This window comes from Nicotiana tomentosiformis, chromosome 11 (genome assembly GCF_000390325.3).
Source record: "Nicotiana tomentosiformis chromosome 11, ASM39032v3, whole genome shotgun sequence".
NCBI classification, from domain to species: Eukaryota; Viridiplantae; Streptophyta; class Magnoliopsida; order Solanales; family Solanaceae; genus Nicotiana; species Nicotiana tomentosiformis.
Genome location: NC_090822.1, coordinates 66306581 through 66326288, shown reverse-complemented (window position 1 = coordinate 66326288; position 19708 = coordinate 66306581). Strand labels below are relative to the sequence as shown.

The window sequence follows — 19708 nt, the reverse complement described above, 5'->3', positions numbered from 1 at the left end:
GCTCGATTTTTAGGCGATTTTGATAATTTATTCATGACTTCGACTAGGGTAAGTGTTCTATATCCTAAAGTGATTATATTTCATGAATCTATGGTTATATTCATCGTTTAATTCGGATTTAAACGGAAGAAATTAAGATTTTTGCAAAATCTTCCAAAAACGAAAATTCAAGATTTGGAGGACGATTTATTATTAGAATTTGATAAAATTGGTATGGTTGAACTCGTATCTGAATGGGTGTTCGGATTTCGTAAAAATTATATCGAGTTTCGAGAGGCGGGCCCTGCATTGACTTTGGTTGACTTTTTAGAATAAAAAGTCAAAGTTTTATTATCCGAAATTATTTTTTATGAATTTTAATGAAGGTATACAATTAATTTGGATAGATTTGAGCTGTCCAGAGGTCAATTAAAGCAAGAAGGCGATTTTGGAATATCGGTATAACTTCAAAAAAGTAAAAGTATCTTGCCTAGCTTTGAGTGGGGGAATTACCCTTAGGCATCAAGTCTTATGTGCCATTTGTGAAATGTGAAAAGCCGTGTACGCGAGGTAACGACTACGTACTCGGGCTTATATGTGTAAAATTTATTGGGTTAAAATCTTGGGCATATTGTGTAGTAAATTGGATAATTATTGGCATTTATTAAATCCTCTATTTGAAGTGCCTCAACCCTTGTTGTCGAATTTATTTTTATATGATAATTTTGTATGATTGTCACTTGAATTTTTATGTGAATTCCGTGAATTTGGTGATTTGATATTTTCTGAAAATAATTATATTATGGATTTTTCATATGCAAATAATTAATGAAATAAGTTTAAACTGAGGCGTTAATATAATTATCAAAAATTTGGATTAATGAAGGCGTTGCCCTATACTGAGTATTTTCCATCTCTATTGTTGTTTTGAGGTTTTATACACATTGTGTGGAGCCTTGATCTATTTGTTGTGAAATTAATTGATTTTGTTATATCTTTGGAATTGGTTGTGGTCATTGTGCAAATTGTGATATGAATTGATTTTGTTATGTTGCCTTGATAGTATTCTGTGTAAATTATTGTGTTATTTGAGTTATTATTTTGGGGATATAAGGGTGGCATTCCACTGTTGATATTATGTGGGTATAAGGGTGACATTTCACTGTTGTTATGTGTGTTGGGATATTGTCTAGGCGGAATGATAAGGATGGCTATAGGAGAGATAAGGGTGGCTATAGGAGCGATAAGGGTGGTTATTGATATTGTCAGGGCAGAGGGATAAGAGAGGCTATTATAGAAGTGATAAGGGTGGCTATTGTGAGGGATGATATGTGATAATGTGGAGTTATTGCGTTGGTAATTTTTATATGATGTTGTGATTTTTCTTGTGTTTATTTCTATATCTTGTGTAATTTATCTTCTTTTTTAGGTGAACTTGATAATAGTCTAATCTATATTGAAAATGAGAGCATGTGGCTAATGCCAGGCGGATTATGAAATAAAATGTGGGCACGATGTGCCGTGAGTAAATAATGATGATATTGGCACGTGAATTATCCGTGCAATTGTGATATGAAATGTGGGCACGAGGTGCCGTGGTTAAATGATGATGATATTGGCACGTGAGTTGTCCGTGCGGTTATGATAGAGAAATTGACACGAGGTGCCGTGAAAATATGAAAGTGGGATGAGACCCGTATTTTATGATTTTGAAATGAGGTCCCACATGGTGACTGTTATTCGAAAGATATTTATTTAAAGAATTATATTTGAAAGATATTTATTTGAAGGAATTATATTTGAAAGAATTATATTTGAAAGATATTTATTTGAGGGAATTATATTTGAGAGAGATTTATTTGAAAGATATTTATTTGAAGGAATTATATTTGAAAGAGATTTATTTGAAAGAATTATATTTGAAAGATATTTATTTGAATGGAGTATATTCGAAATATATTTATTGGAAAGTATTATATCCTGAAGATTATTATTTGAGAAGCATATAAGCGAAAGATTTATATTTGAAGCAGTGTTTTAAAAGGCGTGGGCATAAGGCGGGGCATTTTACATATGCCTCAGTGGGGCGTAAGCCCTGGGGCGTGGGGCATAAGCCCCATAGGTATTTAATTTTTAATATTTTATAAAATAATATAATGACAATTAATATTTATAAACAAGTAAAATTGCATAAATATTGAAGAAAACTATATATATGTGTGCTTCATCCCCACAAAAAACTAATCAAAACAATCTATTATACGTTACTTACAAGCACAAGTAATTTGAGTCTAAAAGAATAAAGTTTTCTATATGGAGGAACAAAAAGTATTATACGTTCTCTTTGTATTTTGTAAAAAAAATTAAATATTCGTTGATTTTGGGAGATATTAGCAGACTAGCGGACAAGATAAAAATTTGGAAAAATCATGAATTAGGGCGTAAATCAATAAAAAAAGGTCTTTACTTTTAAATTTAATACTTTTGAGTTCCTTTTTAAACCTTTTGAGTAATTACCAAACTCACTTTTGAGAATTTGTGTATTGTATGAAGGACTAATTCAACAAATTTTGTTTTAATTTGAAAAAGTCTCTGAGGCTCTCTTCTTACTAAAAAAATGCGCCCCGAACGCCCGGGCGTACGCCCCGAGCCCCACACCATCGCCCCGAGGCGTTTTTGGTACGCCTCGCCCCGGGGCTCGCCCCAGAAACGCCTTTTAAAACAGAGATTTGAAGGACTAGATTAATTGGTTGTACTTGTATTTATTATTTGTTGAGCACTATTAATGGTGTTCATGTTACCCTGCTGTGTATATCACTGGTTGATTAGTGTTTCCATTATTGTTATTTGTTTCCTATTATTCTTGTATACTATATTGCATAGGTTATTAGACTAGCGAGTGTCTTGACTGTACCTCGTCACTACTCCACTGAGGTTAGTCTTGATACTTACTGGGTACCGACTGTGGTGTACTCATACTACACTTCTGCATATTTTTGTGCAGAGCCAGATATTGGAGATATCGAACTCGGACAGATTAGAGTGTGATCGCAAGGATTCAAGGTAGAGCTGCTTGGTCGTCGCAGTCCCTTGGAGTCTTTTCATTTTTATTGTACTGTTAATTATTAATCAAACAGTATTGAGTATTCGATCTTTGAGATCATTTCATGTATTCAGTTAGAGTTCGTGACTCAGTATTACCAGTCTTGGGAGGCTGTTTGTAATTATTTTCGCTGTTAGTTTTGACACTTATATTATAATTATATGTTTAAAAAGAAAAAAAATTGACTTGAATTGTAATTATAATCGGCTTACTTAGTCTTAGAGACTAAGTGCCATCACGACGCCTGTGGTGGAATTTTGGGTCGTGACAATTACTAATCACCTCTAGCTACTAACCGGAACCACCACCATCAACCAAAACTATCACCAACCACCGCCTCTAGTCGTCATTCACCTGTTAGCCATCACCACCAACAACTATCATATTTTAAAAAACTATAGATTTTATTGATAGAATATTAGATTAATTAGTATTTCATTTGAATTTTATGTTTATTAATTTTCAAATAAAGAAAAATCTTATACATTCAAATGTTAAAAATCAAACAGTCTTAATCATTTAGTATTCAGATCTTAATACACCTTTTAATATTCAGTTGTGTATTGAGATTCAGATGTATTAATCTTAATACACATCTTGATATTTAGATGTGTATTCAGATTCAGACGTCTTAATCTTAAAAAAACAAATGAGGCTTTAGAGGGGTAACTAGACTTGACGAAAAATAAGAAAATATAAAATTATTTTTCGAAAAAATTACTCCCTCTGTTTTAATTTAGAACAGAGTTTAAGAAGAAGAAAAAGACTTTTAAAACTTATACTCTTAAAAGATTAAGGGTTAAAAGTTTTGTGGGGCCATAATATTTGTGTAGTTATAAAAGCTTCTCATTAAGGATAAAATGGATAAAATAAAGAGTTTAAAGATGAATTATTTCCAATTATAGAAATGTGTCATTCTTTTTTAAACGAACTAATGAGAAAAGAGTGTCATCTAAATTGAAATAGAGGGAGTACGTAGTATTTTTTTTTTATGAAAAGGAGAATATATTTTCCTCACCTTTGAACGAAAGTCTTCTTTTCCATAATTATGTTACTCTCTTGACTTTATAATCAACACTTAAGCATTATTATCAATTTTTAATACTTAGAATTTTCTTAAGTATTATCCATGTTTGATACTCAAAGAGAATTAGTTAGAAGCACCTCTTTCTATTGATATTGACTTGACGTGATACTCTCTTCTCTCGCCCGTAAACCATATGAAACATTTGCAGCAAACATCTTCAAAAAAGCTGGTCTAGGCTTCTAATTGAACTTTAAGGTAATAGAAGAGAACGCAATCGACAGATACCTAGTAAGTAAAGCTATGGACTGGGTACTCACTCTAAGCCAGTACTAGTAATTTGAAAAAAATGATAGACATCTAGCGTATTCACTCGTTTTTCCTTTCTGATAGGCCAACTCAAAGAGGGAAATTCAAGGAGCGTAAGCGAGCCAGTGTCCTTGATTTATTCTCTTCGGTATCACATTCTCTCATTAAGTGGTTGTGAAGTAAAAAATAATAAATACAGTTAATGATTAAGATTTGAATAATTAAGATTCAGGCATTAAAAACAAACACACTTAATATCTAAGATCTGAATGATTAAGATTCAGACATTCATTAAGTGCAAACAAATTAGGCCTAAATCGGGGATAAAGTTACCCCCGATTTTCCGATGAATAAACGAGAGACAACATGGTTCGGCGCAGGCTCGGGTAAAACCGAGGGCTCCCACAGATCAAAGCCCCGTGAGGACAAATGACGCACCAAAAATCAGACATGGCCAAACATTGGAAGAATCGAGCTCAAGCAAAATAAAGAATCGAAGCTAAAGGGAGGACGGTTAGAGAGGACGAACAGGGAGCCAAAATATCCGCCATCAACCGTATATTATGACAAGAATCTCGCCTGATATCAACTGCAGATCATGTTTTACTAGAAGAGAGAGATTTTTACCTTATCTAGACTTATACTAGGATTGAAACTCCCCTACTATATAAAGGGGAGAACCTTTTTATTTTGAAACCACTATTGGCACGTATATCAAAGCAATAAAGTTTATTGTTGTCTTCTAGCTTCTATTCAAAGTGTTCTTCAGCTGTTCATTTCTTTAGTTGCAGCCGAGCTCATCACGAGGGCTCGCATTTAAACTTAAAGTCAGGATTAATCATTCCATCATATTTAGTTTGATCGTCTTATTTTCCTTTAATTTAATTATTTTTGGTTCTTAGATTATTCGTGTTAGATTAAATTATGTATCCTTTAAACCGCGTATAAATTTAATTATTACTCATTTTAGGGGTAAACAATTTGGCACCCACCGTTGGGCTAAGGATAATAGTGGTGATTTAATACGAATCTCCATAATACACCCTATTTTACATTTGCTCTTTGAAGTTTGATTTCAGGTCTATTCAAAATGTCAATTTCTCAGTCTGCTTACTTGAACAATGATGTCGAGTCAGGCCACCACGGTGAAGATAATAACGCGGTACCAAGCAATGGCGTGCCCCCTGTTGACCCTAATGGCTTTCCAATCGCTGACCCAGTCAACGCCAATTCACAAGTTGCAATCAATATCAACCTACCAACTGATCTCGTAAATAGCATTCACGGGGCACACCGGCCATCGGCTCGAGAAGCGCCCAATGGGGGAGGTGATGGAGTTAGATTACGATTGATTTTTGAAATGTTACAAGCAATAAAGTGGAAATAACACAACTGCAGAGTCAAAATAACGCGTAGAACACGGTTGAACCCGAGCGGGTTGAAGAAAATACTCGGAGAGAAAAATGGATTGTCACAGAACCAGATGTGTTCGGACCCCGGGAAACATCCGAGGTGATGGAAATTGTAACACCCCGGAAAATTTCGAAGTACTTAAGTGTAAAGCCCGGTAAAGTTTCCAAAGAAAATAATATTTCATGGTGCCGGACTAGGCTTACGTGTGAGGATTGTAACTCAGACTTTTTGGGTTGAACAATGCACCGGAAAGTAAAGGAAAATTTTTGGCGGAAAAGTGCATGTATGCGACCGCAAAACTACTCTGCGGACCGCATAATGGCCGCAGAGTGAGGCAGTTAATTGGGTCAGTTGGAAGCAACTATGTGGTCGACTATGCGATCGCATAACTGTTATGCGGTGCATTATGCGACCGCATAATAGTTATGCAAACCAGATAGTGACCGCATACACAGATAGTTCTTTTGGCTATTTTGTAACTATTTATGCAACCGATATGCGGTCCGCATATCAGTTATGCGATCGCATACCTTGTTCCGGAGCTCCATTTTTGAATTTTTAAAACCCGACCCTATTTTGTTAAATACACTCTTTGGGCCATTTTTGGAGACATAATCTGATATTTTAGAGTGAGAGAGAGAGTGCCCTAGAGTGAGAAGGTGTTCTTCAATAATTTTTCTTCAATTCTTGCTCAAGTTTTGGAAGATTAAGAAGGGAAGCTCACTAGGTCTTCATCCTAGAGGTAAGATTCTACACCCTAAACCCTAATTTCAAAATTTTCTGAAAATGGGTAACTAGCAAGATAATTTTGGGCATGAGAGTTGTTTATTTTGCATGCATGTGTTATCAAAGGGTATAGGAAGATTGTTGAGCTAAAAATGATAAAGATTGGGTTGTAGGATGAAGGAATTCTCCATAAAAGGGACCTTGGAACCTTAATGCACACTTAGTGTTTGATAAAATGCTCAAATGAGCTCGAACCATGATCACCTTCCTAATTTTGATTCAATTTATTATATTTCTACAATAGATTGAGGTTGCTAAGAATTCCGGAATATTTAGAGTGTAAGGAAGCTCAAGTGAGGTCTGTTGGCTAAACTCTTCTCTTAGAATTGAATCCGACGATATTCATGTAAATTATGTAAGTCCCGAGTGATTTATTATGAAATTGGCTATTCCGAGTAAGATTGGGTTGAAAGATATATGTTCAACAAACATCCCAATATGTTTAACAAGCATCCCAAATGCTCTAGTTATGTTATGTTACCAATTAAGGATGTGTTAAAATATGGGCTATGCATTAATAATATTTCGACTTTAAGTCAAGTTCAAATGAAGGCTATTATGCCAAATTTTATGAAATATCTCTATGTGCATTAGACTCTAAATTGCTCACATGTGTACTACACACTTTGATTTGAATTGTGTTTGTTGTTGATAATGAGGATGATATTTGAAATTGATAATGTGAGCATGAAATACTGAATATGGCCAACGTTCCAAGAATGATCTTATAATTATGGCCATTAGTGCCAATGAAATGAAAAGATATGAAAGTATTATAAAATGCGATGATTGATATAAAAAGGGTTAATGTCTCAAATAAGACAGCCTAGCCGGTCGGGTCGTAATCGGACACCATGCCGCACACATGGTGGTGATTGTGCTGGAAATTATAATTGAAATTGTGATTGTGGTCGATGTCCTAATGGATAGCCTAGCCGATTGGGTCGTGATCGGAATCCATGTTAAAGATGGTGGTGTTGATATTGAGAGAAATTGTGGTTGATGTCTCTACTGAGATAGCCTAGCCGATCGGGTCGTGATCGGACTCCGTGCTAAAAGTGCGGTGGTACTGGTTTTGTGAATAATGGTATTGTGAACAATGGTATTGGTATGGTGAATAATGGTACTGGTATTGTGGACAATGGTATATCGATACTAAAAATATCCCAATATGAGATATGGAAATTAATTTGAACACTGTCTTGATCCTAAATTGAGGTTTGATGTTAATTAAGGCTTTCATTGATATTATGATAATCTTATTTGTATTATTTGTCATTCTATTGAGAGGGTGTTTAGTTATACATACTAGTGCTATTCAATAGTACTAATGTCCTTTTTTGCCGGGGCGCTGCATCTTTCAATGGATGCAGGTGGTTTTACAGCAGGAGATATTGGTCAGTGATAGCAGTGCACCTTCTTCCCAGCTGACTTGGTGAGCCCCACTTCATTCCGGGATCATGAACCTTTTGTATTTTGTGTATTCTGTTTGAGGTATAGCCGGGGCCTTGTTGCCGGCATTGTCATTGTACTCTTCTTTATCTATAGAGGCTCCGTAGACATAATGTGGGTTGTATATTGGTGCGGGAAAAGACAAACTATGCTATGATGTGGTTGTATTACTTGTCCATTTGAGACTTTAAAAATGGTGAAACTTATGGTAAGAAATTGATAATTGCAGACATGACCACTTTATTATTTAATTAAGGAAAACATATATTCTCTTTATTCATGAATGAGTTTGGGTAGAAGGAATCTAACAGGCTTGCTCGGTCGGGTTCACTCGGTTGAGTGCCGGTCATGCTCCTCGGTTTTGGGGCGTGACAGAAATGCTTGAAGCACTAAGAAAACGGGTGAAATACTACAAAAAAGAAGATAAAGGAAAATGACAAGAAGGTGGAGACTTACAATTCTAGGGTCAATCAAATTCCGGGAGCGCCTCCGATATTGAAGGGACCGGATTCCAAAAAGTTTATTTAGAAGCCTTTCCTCCGAGTGCGGCATCGAAGCCAATTCAGAAAAGGTTCCGAATGACCGATATTCCCAAGTATAACGGAACCACATATTCAAACAAGTATGTGACCTCGTAAACGTGTGCAATTAAAGGCAATGACCTTGAGGATGACTAAATTGAATCGGTATTGCTGAAGAAATTTGGGAAAACCTTATCCAATGGAGCGATGATGCGGTACCATAACTTACCCTTAAATTCTATTGATTCGTTTGTTATGCTTGCGGATGCCTTTGTTAAGGCCCATGACGGCGCTATCAAAGTTGAGACGAGGAAATCAGACCTGTTTAAGGTCAAGAAAAGGGACAACGAGATGCTTAGGGAGTTCGTGTCGACGTTCCAGATGGAACGGATGGACCTGCCCCAAGTTGCAGATGATTGGGTCGTTCAGGCGTTTACTTAACGACTCAACCCCCAAAGTTTGGTTACTTCTCAACAATTGAAGCAAACCTTGGTAGAGTACCCTACAGTCACTCAGACCGATGTTTACAATAGGTACCAGTCAAAGATCAGAGTCGAAGACGACCAACTGAGAGCCCCCTCGGGGTCTGTTTACCCCAATAGAGCGAACGACAGGTCTAAAAGAATTATGGATCAGGAGTCGAGGCTACCCTGAGATCGATATCGGCCGTACAACTCAGATAGAAAGGGGAAACAGACCCAATCACCACCTGACCAGAAATGATAGGAGGAGCGATCAGGGTCCATGCAACCGTGGTTTGGTGAGTAGAAACGATTTTGACAGATCACTCTGGGGCAGCGAAGCTCTGAGACTATCAGAATATAACTTTAACGTGGATGCGGCGAGTATAGTGACAACCATCGATCGCATCAAGGAGACCAAATGGCCAAGGCCACTCCAGTCTGATCCCACACAGAGGGATCACAACTTGATATGTAAATATCACAGTACGCATGGGTCACATGACCGAGGATTGTAGACAGTTAAGGGAAGAAATGGCTCGTCTATTCGACAATGGGCATCTTCAAGAATTCCTAAGTGAGCGAGCCAAAAATCATTTCAAAAATAGGGATGCCAATAAGCAAATTGAACAGGAAGAACCTCAACATGTGATCAACATGATCATCGGAGGAGTAGATGTCCCACAAGGGCCAATGATAAAACACACCAAAGTTTCTATCACAAGAGAAAAATGCACCCGAGACTGTGAAATTGACTAACAATGAAGCCGAATATGAGGCTATGATTGCAGGTCTAGAACTGGTTAAGAGTCTGGGGGCTGAGGTGATCAAAGCCAAGTGCGATTCCCTCCTCGTTGTCAACCAAGTTAATGGGACATTTGAAGTAAAAAAAGACCGTATGCGGAGATCCTTAGACAAGTTACAAGTGACGTTACATCATTTCAAGGAATGGACACTATAGCATATGCCCCGAGATTAGAACGGGGCCGATGCATTGGCTAATCTAGGGTCGTTAGTCGACTCTGATGAATTCAATTCCGGAACGGTGGTGCAATTGATGAGCTCGGTGATAGAAAAACGTCATGGCGAGGTAAACTCAAGAAGCTTGACTTGGGATTGGAGGAACAAATACATAGACTACCTTCAAAAGGGGAAATTGCCTTCGGATCCCAAAGAATCAAGGACCCTTCGAACTAAGGTTGCCCCGTTTAGCTTGGTCAGAGAAAAACTGTACCGAAGATCGTTGTTCGGACCATTAGCGAGGTGCTTGGGTCCCGGGGAGACCGATTATGTGATGAGGGAAGTCCATGAAGGTACTTACGGAAACCATTCACGAGCAGAATCATTGGTTCGAAAATTGATTAGGATCGGTTATTACTGGAACGAGATGGAAAAGGATACAAAAGACTTTGTTCAAGAGTGTAACGAATGTCAAAAGCACGTACCGATGATCTACCAACCGGGGGAGATACTTCACCCAGTCCTTTCCCCTTGGTCGTTCATGAAATGGGGAATAGACATCGTGGGTCCTTTGTCGTGGGCACCCGACAAGGCCCAATATATCTTGCTTATGACCGATTACTTTTTCAAGTGGGTTGAAGCACAGGAGTTTGAGAAAGTTAGGGAAAAGGAGGTCATCAACTTCATCTGGATCATATAATATACCGGTTCGGGATATCGGCCGAGATCATGTGTGACAATGGGAGACAGTTCATCGGCGGCAAGGTCAATAAGTTCTTCAAAGACCATAAAATCAAAAAGATTCTATCGACCCCTTACCACCCGAGTGAGAACTGCCAAGCATAGTCAACAAACAAAACTATAGTGCAGAACCTGAAGAAGAGATTAACCAACTCAAAACGAAAATGGAAAGAAATTTTACTCGAGGTCCTATGGGCATACTAAATGACTTCGAATTTGAGTACTCGTGAAACACCATTCTCTCTAGTCTAAGGCGCGAAAGCTTTGATTCCGGTAGAGGTAGGAGAACCGAGCTTAAGGTTCCTATATGATACGAAGACGTCAAACGATGGGGCCATGACCACAAGATTAAATTTAGCAAACAAAAGGCGAGAAGCCGCCCTAGTCTAGTTAGCAGCCCAAAAACAATGAATGGGAAGATATTATAATCGAAGGGCAAACCTTAGACATTTCCAAGTCGGGGACTTGGTATTGAGAAAAGTAACACTGCACACCAAGAACCCAAATAATGGGAAACTAGGCCCGAATTGGGAGGGAACATACAGACTCACCGGTATAGCCGTGAAAGGCTCATACCAGTTCGAGTCCAGAAATGGTGTACGACTACCTAACAACTAGAATGTGGCACACTTAAAGTGGTACTACTGCTAAGGTATGACCACAATCTTCTTTGCGGTTTATTACATTTTGAACTAACTCGTGCAGGTACTCAACCAAATTAAATCTAAGGATTAGGTCTGAAAGCACGTGTTGCACTCTTTTTCCCTTGGACTGATTTTTTTCTCGAAGTGGGTTTTACGACAAGGTTTTTAACGATGCAACATTAAGCGTGCTACCCTAGATTTGAAGACTGGTCCAATACCGGAGATTGTGGATCATCTGTATCAGATCGATAATATTCGAGCCCTAAAAATTCAGTCTCGAATACTAGGGGGCCATCACTCCCTGAGTCAAGAACCGAAGTCCTAAGTTCGAACATTTAGAAGGCATTCTTATTCGATATTAAAAGCCAAGGCTTGAATATTAGGATTAATTGTAAGGGTTAAACGGTAAAAAGAACCGTGCCCGCATAGCTCATTCTCGCCATGGAAGATAGCTTTTGTACCTTTAATTACTTATATTACATTCAAAGTAATATAAGAAATTCATCATCTATGTTTCATCGGTTCACATTTGCACAAGCAATATTATCGTTAAGTTACTTAAAATGAATATTGGGTTCGAAACCCCTAAGCCTACGAGCCACCCTGAACCAGGACTGCTACCCGACAATAAGATCAGGAAATTCGGGCTACTAAATCCACCAAGCCTACAAGGGAGGGTCCAAACACGAAATACCATAGCCAACTTAAGAAACGAAGCCTTTAGAGCTTCGGTCACAACAATTAAACGGCTCGGAGATGTGTGAGTTTGTGCATAAAAAGTAAGGTCTTTACATATTTTTAATCCATAAAATATTACTTCATACCAGGTCAAGTTACCCGGTCTTGAATTATGGCCATGAAAAGATCCACATTCGGTAAAGAATTATTGTGTCCGGTTAAATTATTCAAATATTTTAGCAAAGACTTTGTGTTTTATCGGGTCCTCCGAAGTCAAAGTAACTCAGAGTTATTATTTAATACGGGCCTCGCCCGGGCTTTGGGAGATTGAATAGTGTAAGCAATATCAAACTCGATGTTAAGGCATCGATGGCATATTATGAAGTCCATATCGCAAGTTATATATCTTAAGCCTTAAACATAAGTAAGTACAGAAAAGTAAATGACACAATATATAGTCGAAGAGAAATTTTTTATATATATTTACCAAAATACAAAATATGTAGCCACAAGAAAAAACAAAATAAGCTAAGGTATTTCTTGCTCGGTCTTCGTCGGAGCCTGACTCGTTGCCCGAACCATCGAGTTGGTATCTCGCTCTAGCCTCAGCTTCGAGCCTCTTCGTCTCTTCGATCTCGGCCGCCATGCCAACTCCCCGAGCTTGGATCTCCTCGAGAGTCTCTCTCCGAGATAGCAACTTCATTTATTCGGCCTTCGTTATGACACGAGCTTCGGCTACCTCTACGTCATTCTTGTAATGGGCCAGCATGTCTTGAGCTTCGGAGGCCTCATTCGAAGCCGCCTCCATTTTGGACTTCAGCGCAGTGTATTCTCAGTCGAGAGTAGGGGTGGGCATTCGATATTTTGGTTCGATATTTAAGAATTTTGGTTCTGTATTTCGATATTCGGTTTATTAATTGTGTATACCAAATACCGTACCAAATTATTCGGTACGGTTCGGTATTTCTTATTTTGGTTCGGTAGGGTTTCGGTTTAATAATCGCTAAATAAGCAAAACTAACGATTAAGGACTAAGGAGTGCATCAATGCACAATTCAAACTTCAAAGCCAGCCCTATTTGACAACGCTAACAGTAAGCACTAAAGTGCAGCTGGTAGCTCTCTTTCACAATTCACAATTCACAATTTTTTCGTGCAGTTTAAGGACTAAGTAGTGCAACATCACAATTCATAAGCCTAAGCATAATTCAAGGTAACGCTAAATTACAATTCATAGTTTCACACAGTGCAACAGAATTCAAAGTGCACAACGATTAAGGACTAAGGAGTGCAACATCTTCATTCTTCACAATGCACATTGCATATTGCACAATTCACAATTCTGCTTAACTCACACAGTGCAGCAGAATTAAACAAAAAATAGAGATTCTAATAGTGCAATAGTAGCAGCATAATTAAATTAGTCTTAACAGTGCAACAGTAGCAACAGACTCTAACAGTAGCAGCATAATTAAACACAATACAGCAAAAACAGAGAGGGCATCCCTCAATTCAAGTTTACACTAATAGTCTCGAATCAACTTAGTCTTAATTATTAAATATGAATTTCAGGAAGACGCTCAAGACAATGCCTAAATATGAGAGCGTATGTGCCATCCCTCTTTGGATGAACATTATAGACTCGACCACAATGCTTGCACTCTACTTTGCGAACTTCTTTGTTATCTTCTTTCACCTCAAAGTGTTCCCAAATATGAGAGCGTACTTTAGGAGCACGGGGCATGATTGCACTTGAACCTAAAAAAAAAGAAGATAAATCATAAGTTAGAATATTATTTTTTGATGATAATAAAACAAAACTACAAAAGTATATCACGAAACAAATAGAGTATTAAACTTACCACTCAAGTTATAAGTTGCAACTATACAACAAACAATGCTAGTAGTGCTTCTATTATTTTCCATATCTAAAGATAATTTGACAAAATATGTCATACAAATAAACAAGTATGATATATTATTTTTAACTAAAATACACACAAAATATTAAAGCTTACCAAGCTCGAGTTCCTCAAGATACGCCAAGTCTTCTTCAACACTAATAGTATTCTTCTCTTCTCTAAGCCAATCTTGAATACAAACAAGAGCTTGCATACATTTAGGAGTCAATGAACTCCTAAATGAATCAAGAATACGACCACCGGTGCTAAACGCACATTCCGACGCCACACTAGAAATTAGAATGGCCAACACATCACGAGCCAACTCTGAAAGAAAGGAAATCTAGGAGCATGTGTTTTCCACCAACTTAAGACATCAAATTCTTCACTAAAAGGCTCTTGTTCTTCACTAATGTATTTATCCAACTCCGATTTAGCACCCCCACTTCCATTGTCTTCCTTTTATTTCTTCAAGTGAAGCTTGATCCTTATTAATGATGCAGTTATAACACTCCCACTAGATGTATTAGATGCGTTATTAGATGAAGTAGAACTAGATGGAGATTGAGGACAAGATCCAGTTGAATACTTTTTTAGATACTCTTCAAACAAAGAATTCATATAAGCATACACCTCAGCATTTATTTTCTTCCCTTTTTCCTCCCCAAAAAGCTCTTCAAGTGCAAGGCTAACATATTCAGATTTGTTACGTGGATCCAAGACAAAAGCAATAAAAATCATTTTATTCATCTTTACAGGCTTAACCCAATACTTCTTGAACTTTTCTTGCATCCGCTCAGCCATTTTTCTCAAATGATCATCCTCACTAATTAAACACATTTTCAAATGACAATAAAGTTCAGATACATTCTCAAAATGAGAATTACAAGTGACATAACGAGAACCTGAAACTTTTTTGGTGAGCTCGTGAAATCTTGCAAGAAACTCTATCACATTCCTCACATTCACCCAATCATCAAATTCAAGAGGACCCGTACTACTACCATCTTCACAAAGATGAGAACATTGATAAGCAGAAAATCAATCATCAAAAAGATGAAACTTGTCAAAGGCCTTTTCAAAGTTTTGTGCCGTATCCAACATCAAATAGGTGGAATTCCACCTAGTAGGAACATCCAAACATAATGTTTTGGTACATTCTACCTTTACATGTGCACAATATTGTTAAAACTTTAAGGTCCTTGCAGGCGGAGATCTCACATACCTCACAATATTTCTAACACGTGTGACAGAAGCATCAATTTCTTTCAAACCATCTTGCACAATCAGATTTAGTATATGAGCCATGCATCTCACATGAAGATGTTTACCACTCATCATATTAGTTTTTCACATATCTAACTTTGTAGACAATTCTTTGACTATGACATCATTTGAAGAAGCATTGTCCATGGTAATAGTGAACACCTTGTCTAATTTCCATTCAAGTAAACAATTAGAAATAACTTTAGCCATCTCTTCACCCTTATGACTAGTGATAAGGCAAAAATTTAGTATTCTTTTATGCAACTTCCAATCTCTATCAATGAAGTGGGCTGCCAAACACATATAATTTATTCTTTGCAATGAAGTCCATGTGTCTATTGTGAGGTAAATTTTTGGTTGTGCTTCTCTAAAAGACCTTCTTAGATTTTGCTTCAATTCACCGTAAACTTCATAACAATCCCTTGTTATTGTTCTACGAGAAGGAAGACGAAATAGTGGTTGAGTTATTCTCATAAACTTCATAAAGTCTTCCTTTTCTACAAAGCTAAATGGTAGTTCATCAATATCTATCATCTCCATTAAGGCCCTCCTAACCACTTCTTGATCAAATTTCCAAATTTATCCTCCATCATTTTGGCAAGATTGAAAATTTATCTTTGTTTGACTATTATCTTTATCAATGTTAAGTGGGTATTCTTTGCATCTAGCAAAATAATTTTTCAATCTTGTTGTTCCATTCCTAGATGTATTAGCAGCATAAGTTTGCTTACAATATATACACCTTGCTTTGTCGACCCCATTTACCTCAAATTTATCAAAATGTTGCCAAACTTCGGATCTAGGTTGCATGGTTTTTCTTTTCTTAGAATCTTGAGTATCAATTGTGTTGGTGTTGCTATCTTCAGTAATAGGTAAACTTTCAGTTGAACCGACATCACTTACTCTACTTTCATCTTCCATTTATACAAAATTAAAACAAATATAAACACAAATTAAGACTTATATTTCATAACTTCATTCGAGTTGATTACTGAAAAGGATCACATTTTAATAGGGTTCGAGATAGTTATTTCAAACATTATGAAAAATGATATCCGGGTTCTTTCTGAATGTGCACAACAACAATATATCTTAATCTACAAATGGATGAACTTCTTTCTGATATCAATATAGACTGATCACTTGGGGAAGTTGAAAATTTGATATTCATGATCTAATAAAATCTTAGAAAGGGACTAATAGGTATTCCACGACTCATTGTGATTGGCTGACATTTAGAGTTTATTGTATTCATTAATTATACTGTACCTTCTTAACTCTAGAGGTCCAATGGTAGAATCTGCGAAGTTTGGGAAATTAATACACCACCCTCCCCTTTTTCCTCCTCTTTACTTTTCCTTTCCCTTTCCCAACCATAACTATTGCATAATATGAAATCCAAAATAATGTTGCCAAAGAGTCTTGTGCTCAAAACGAAAGAGTCTTGTGCTAATCCAAAATAAAGTTTGAACAGGTCTTGTTTTAAACAATGAAAGAGTACAAAAAAAATGAATCATTGATATTCTTTTCAAACAAATAGTGAAAGCAAGTTGATACTAGAAACATAGCAAACAATACCGATGATCTTAATACCGACTTATATACATAGCAAACAGTTTAACATCTATATAAGATCTCGACTTATATGTTTCGGTTGATACTAGAAACATAGCAAACAGTTCAACATCCATTTTTCTTTGAAGAAACTAAAGATACCTTTGAAGAAACTAGAAACATACTTTTGAAGTCACAACAACCGATCTTTATTCTCTTAGGTTAGGTTTCGCCATTTCTAACTTTCTATTTCTCCCTTTCTAATTCCCTAATCGGCTAATCCCTAATTGAATGAATCAGATAAGTGAAAGACTAAAGAGTACATAGGTTTCTGTTGGGCCTTATTGGGTTGGGCTGGGCCACTGGGCATTAGATATACAACTGCATATTGGGTTGGGCTGGACAGTATAGCTATAGGTCTAACTTAAAATTCTTTAAAAATTCGGTATTTCAGTATACCAAAATTTGAAGATCCTAATACCGAGGACCGTACCGTTATACCGAAAATGTAATATCGAATTAGACCGAAATACCGAAAAAATTAAAATTGAAATACCGAATTAATTCGGTCCGGTTCGAAATTCGATATTTTTGATTTTATGCCCACCCTAGTCGAGAGCATCCCATTCTGTAACGGTCAAGTCGAGTTGTGCCCGAAGCTCCTCATTTAGCCGAAACCATTTGTCGGCTTTTTTTTCTTATCACCCGGAGCTGTACTTTGGTCGATGTAAGGTCCTCTTTGGTGGCATCCCGCTCCGAGGCCAGGAGATCCATTTTCCCCCTCAACCCCTTAGTTGAGGCTTTGACCTCATCCATTTCAGACCTAAGTTTGTTGATTAGGGTTGTCTTCTCTTGGACCTGCGAGGTTGTAACATTAGCATCTTCGTTTAACCTCTCGTTATTGGTCTCAAACACTCTTACCTTTTCAACAAGAAGGGTATGTTCCTGTTTCGCCTTCGAGGCCTCTTTTTGGGCTTTTTCTAGCTCAGCTTGGAGGACGGAGTGGCCCCTAAGGACTTCATCTTTTTGCTCACAAAGAGCTTTGTACATGTCCTTTTGCCGGACCTGCTCCTTGAGCTCGAACTCGAGGTGACTCACCTCCATCCGGGACCCGTGGAAGCTCTCATGATGAAGCACCGAGGCCTTAGAAATAAAGAGAGAAAAATTGTTAAAATGCCGTTAAGGCAAAAAGAACTCTATAAAAACATAAAGGGAAAAGGGTATACCCTATTCAGAGCCAGTTGGGCCTCGTTGAAGAGGCTTGGCGCGTCCATCTCGTTCATTTTTACTTGGTCGTCTTCGGTCACCAAGGAACAGATATAACTGGACACTCTGACTGGCCCGAAAAATATGCTAGTATCCACCGGTACTATTAACATGACCGTCTTCTTCCGGTCAAGGTCTACCCTCAGGGCAACAAAACTGCTTCTCGAGCTTTGGGCTCGAACTCGGCCCACCTGGCCCCGATTGCACGACCCTTTTTGGGATCTCTAGGTAGCTAAAGTCGAAGTAGTCCTCCCGCATACCGACATCTACACCCTCAAAGAATAAATTAAGGGCCTCGTCCATGGCCCAGGATGCCTCAATCGGTTTCTCTGCAGCTTCCCGAGCCTTGTCTAAGAAGGGCCTCCATATAAGGCGGTGACTCTGAAACGCGAATAATGTCGGCGTTTGCCGAAAGAGTTTCCCTCGGAACCGGAGGAGCCTCCTGCGAAGCAGAAGTTACTTGATCTTCTTTGAGTCCCTGAGCTACAAAGGACTCAACCTTTCTAGCATCCCCCTCCGGGGGCGCCAACTCCAGTTCGATATTGATCGGCTTGTGAGTGACGAACTCCATGTTGTCATTATCCTCAGGATAGTCCTTGAGTCGGTAGAGGGCTTCGGAATCAGGGACAGGTGCACTAGAAGTTTTCTTGTTGCTTTTTCTAACCCTAACTATGACACTTTTCTTCTTCTTGGCCTCGCGAGGAACGTCCAAGGATCCACGACCTTATCTTCTTTTTTGTTTTTTTCTCCTTCTTCGTAGCAGCTTCGGCAGTAGGCTGTAGTGAAGTAGAGGGATTTTTAGACGGGGACGAGGTCACAGCCTCGGTAATTTCCCGAAGTTTTTTGGTCTTGGGAAAACTTGTGAAAGGAAAAGATGTGGTCAAATTAATGATAAGATAAAAACGACCCAAAAGTTAAATTCAGTCGGAAGGAAATAGACACTCACAATAAGAACGAGCCTCCCATTTGTCTTTGGAAAGCTTGCGTCACTCATGCTCAAGATAGGTGAGTTGTTTGCAGATGCCCTCGACCCACTCCCTAAAATGAGGGACCGCATTGGGGACTCGAGCGACAGCTGCATATCAGAATAAATGAGTAACAAGAAAAGAGGGGTAACTTCAAAGGAGTAAATTAAGAGGAAACAAACTTATGTTTTGAGTTCCACTTCTCGGGGAGCGGCAGGAACTCAGAGGGAATAAGGTCTTCAATTTTTATCCGAACAAACCTCCCCTCAACCTCGGTCCTTGTCCTCGTCGATACAGGAGAAGATAACGTTCTTTTCCCATCGAACAAGCTTGATTAACCCCCCTCGGAAGATTCGGGGGCTGTAAACACGGAGTAGATGATCGATCGTGAACTGGGGCTCCTCCATGTTGTTGGCACAGTGACGAAGAAGGATGACGATCGTCCAAAACGATGAGTGAATCTGCCCGAGGCAGATCTTGTACCTTTTATAAAAGTCAAGGGCCACCGTGTCACATCGGACCGAGCATGAAAGGATATGTATAAACTCTTAAGTATCATTCCACGTGTGTCGTGATGTCCTCATCAATATACGACTACGTTTTTGCCTTCCCATTTGCTATCCTCTCAGACCGCTTGGAGTATTTCCTCGGTGATGGAGCAGACATACCTCAACACCTCTTCACTC

General features: G+C 38.2%; 1 long non-coding RNA gene across 2 annotated transcripts; it reads right to left on the bottom strand.

The window, feature by feature from the left end:
• Nucleotides 1–13692: 13692 nt before the first annotated feature.
• LOC108944915 (uncharacterized) lies at nucleotides 13693–15965 on the bottom strand. Of its 2 annotated transcripts, none has more exons than XR_011411919.1 (2): nucleotides 14877–15965; nucleotides 13693–13828 (listed from the first exon to the last, which is right to left on the bottom strand). It is a non-coding gene; the product is annotated as an uncharacterized lncRNA (long non-coding RNA). The 2 variants fall into 2 exon arrangements; XR_004506728.2 differs by lacking the exon at nucleotides 14877–15965 and adding an exon at nucleotides 13933–14004.
• Nucleotides 15966–19708: the final 3743 nt, after the last annotated feature.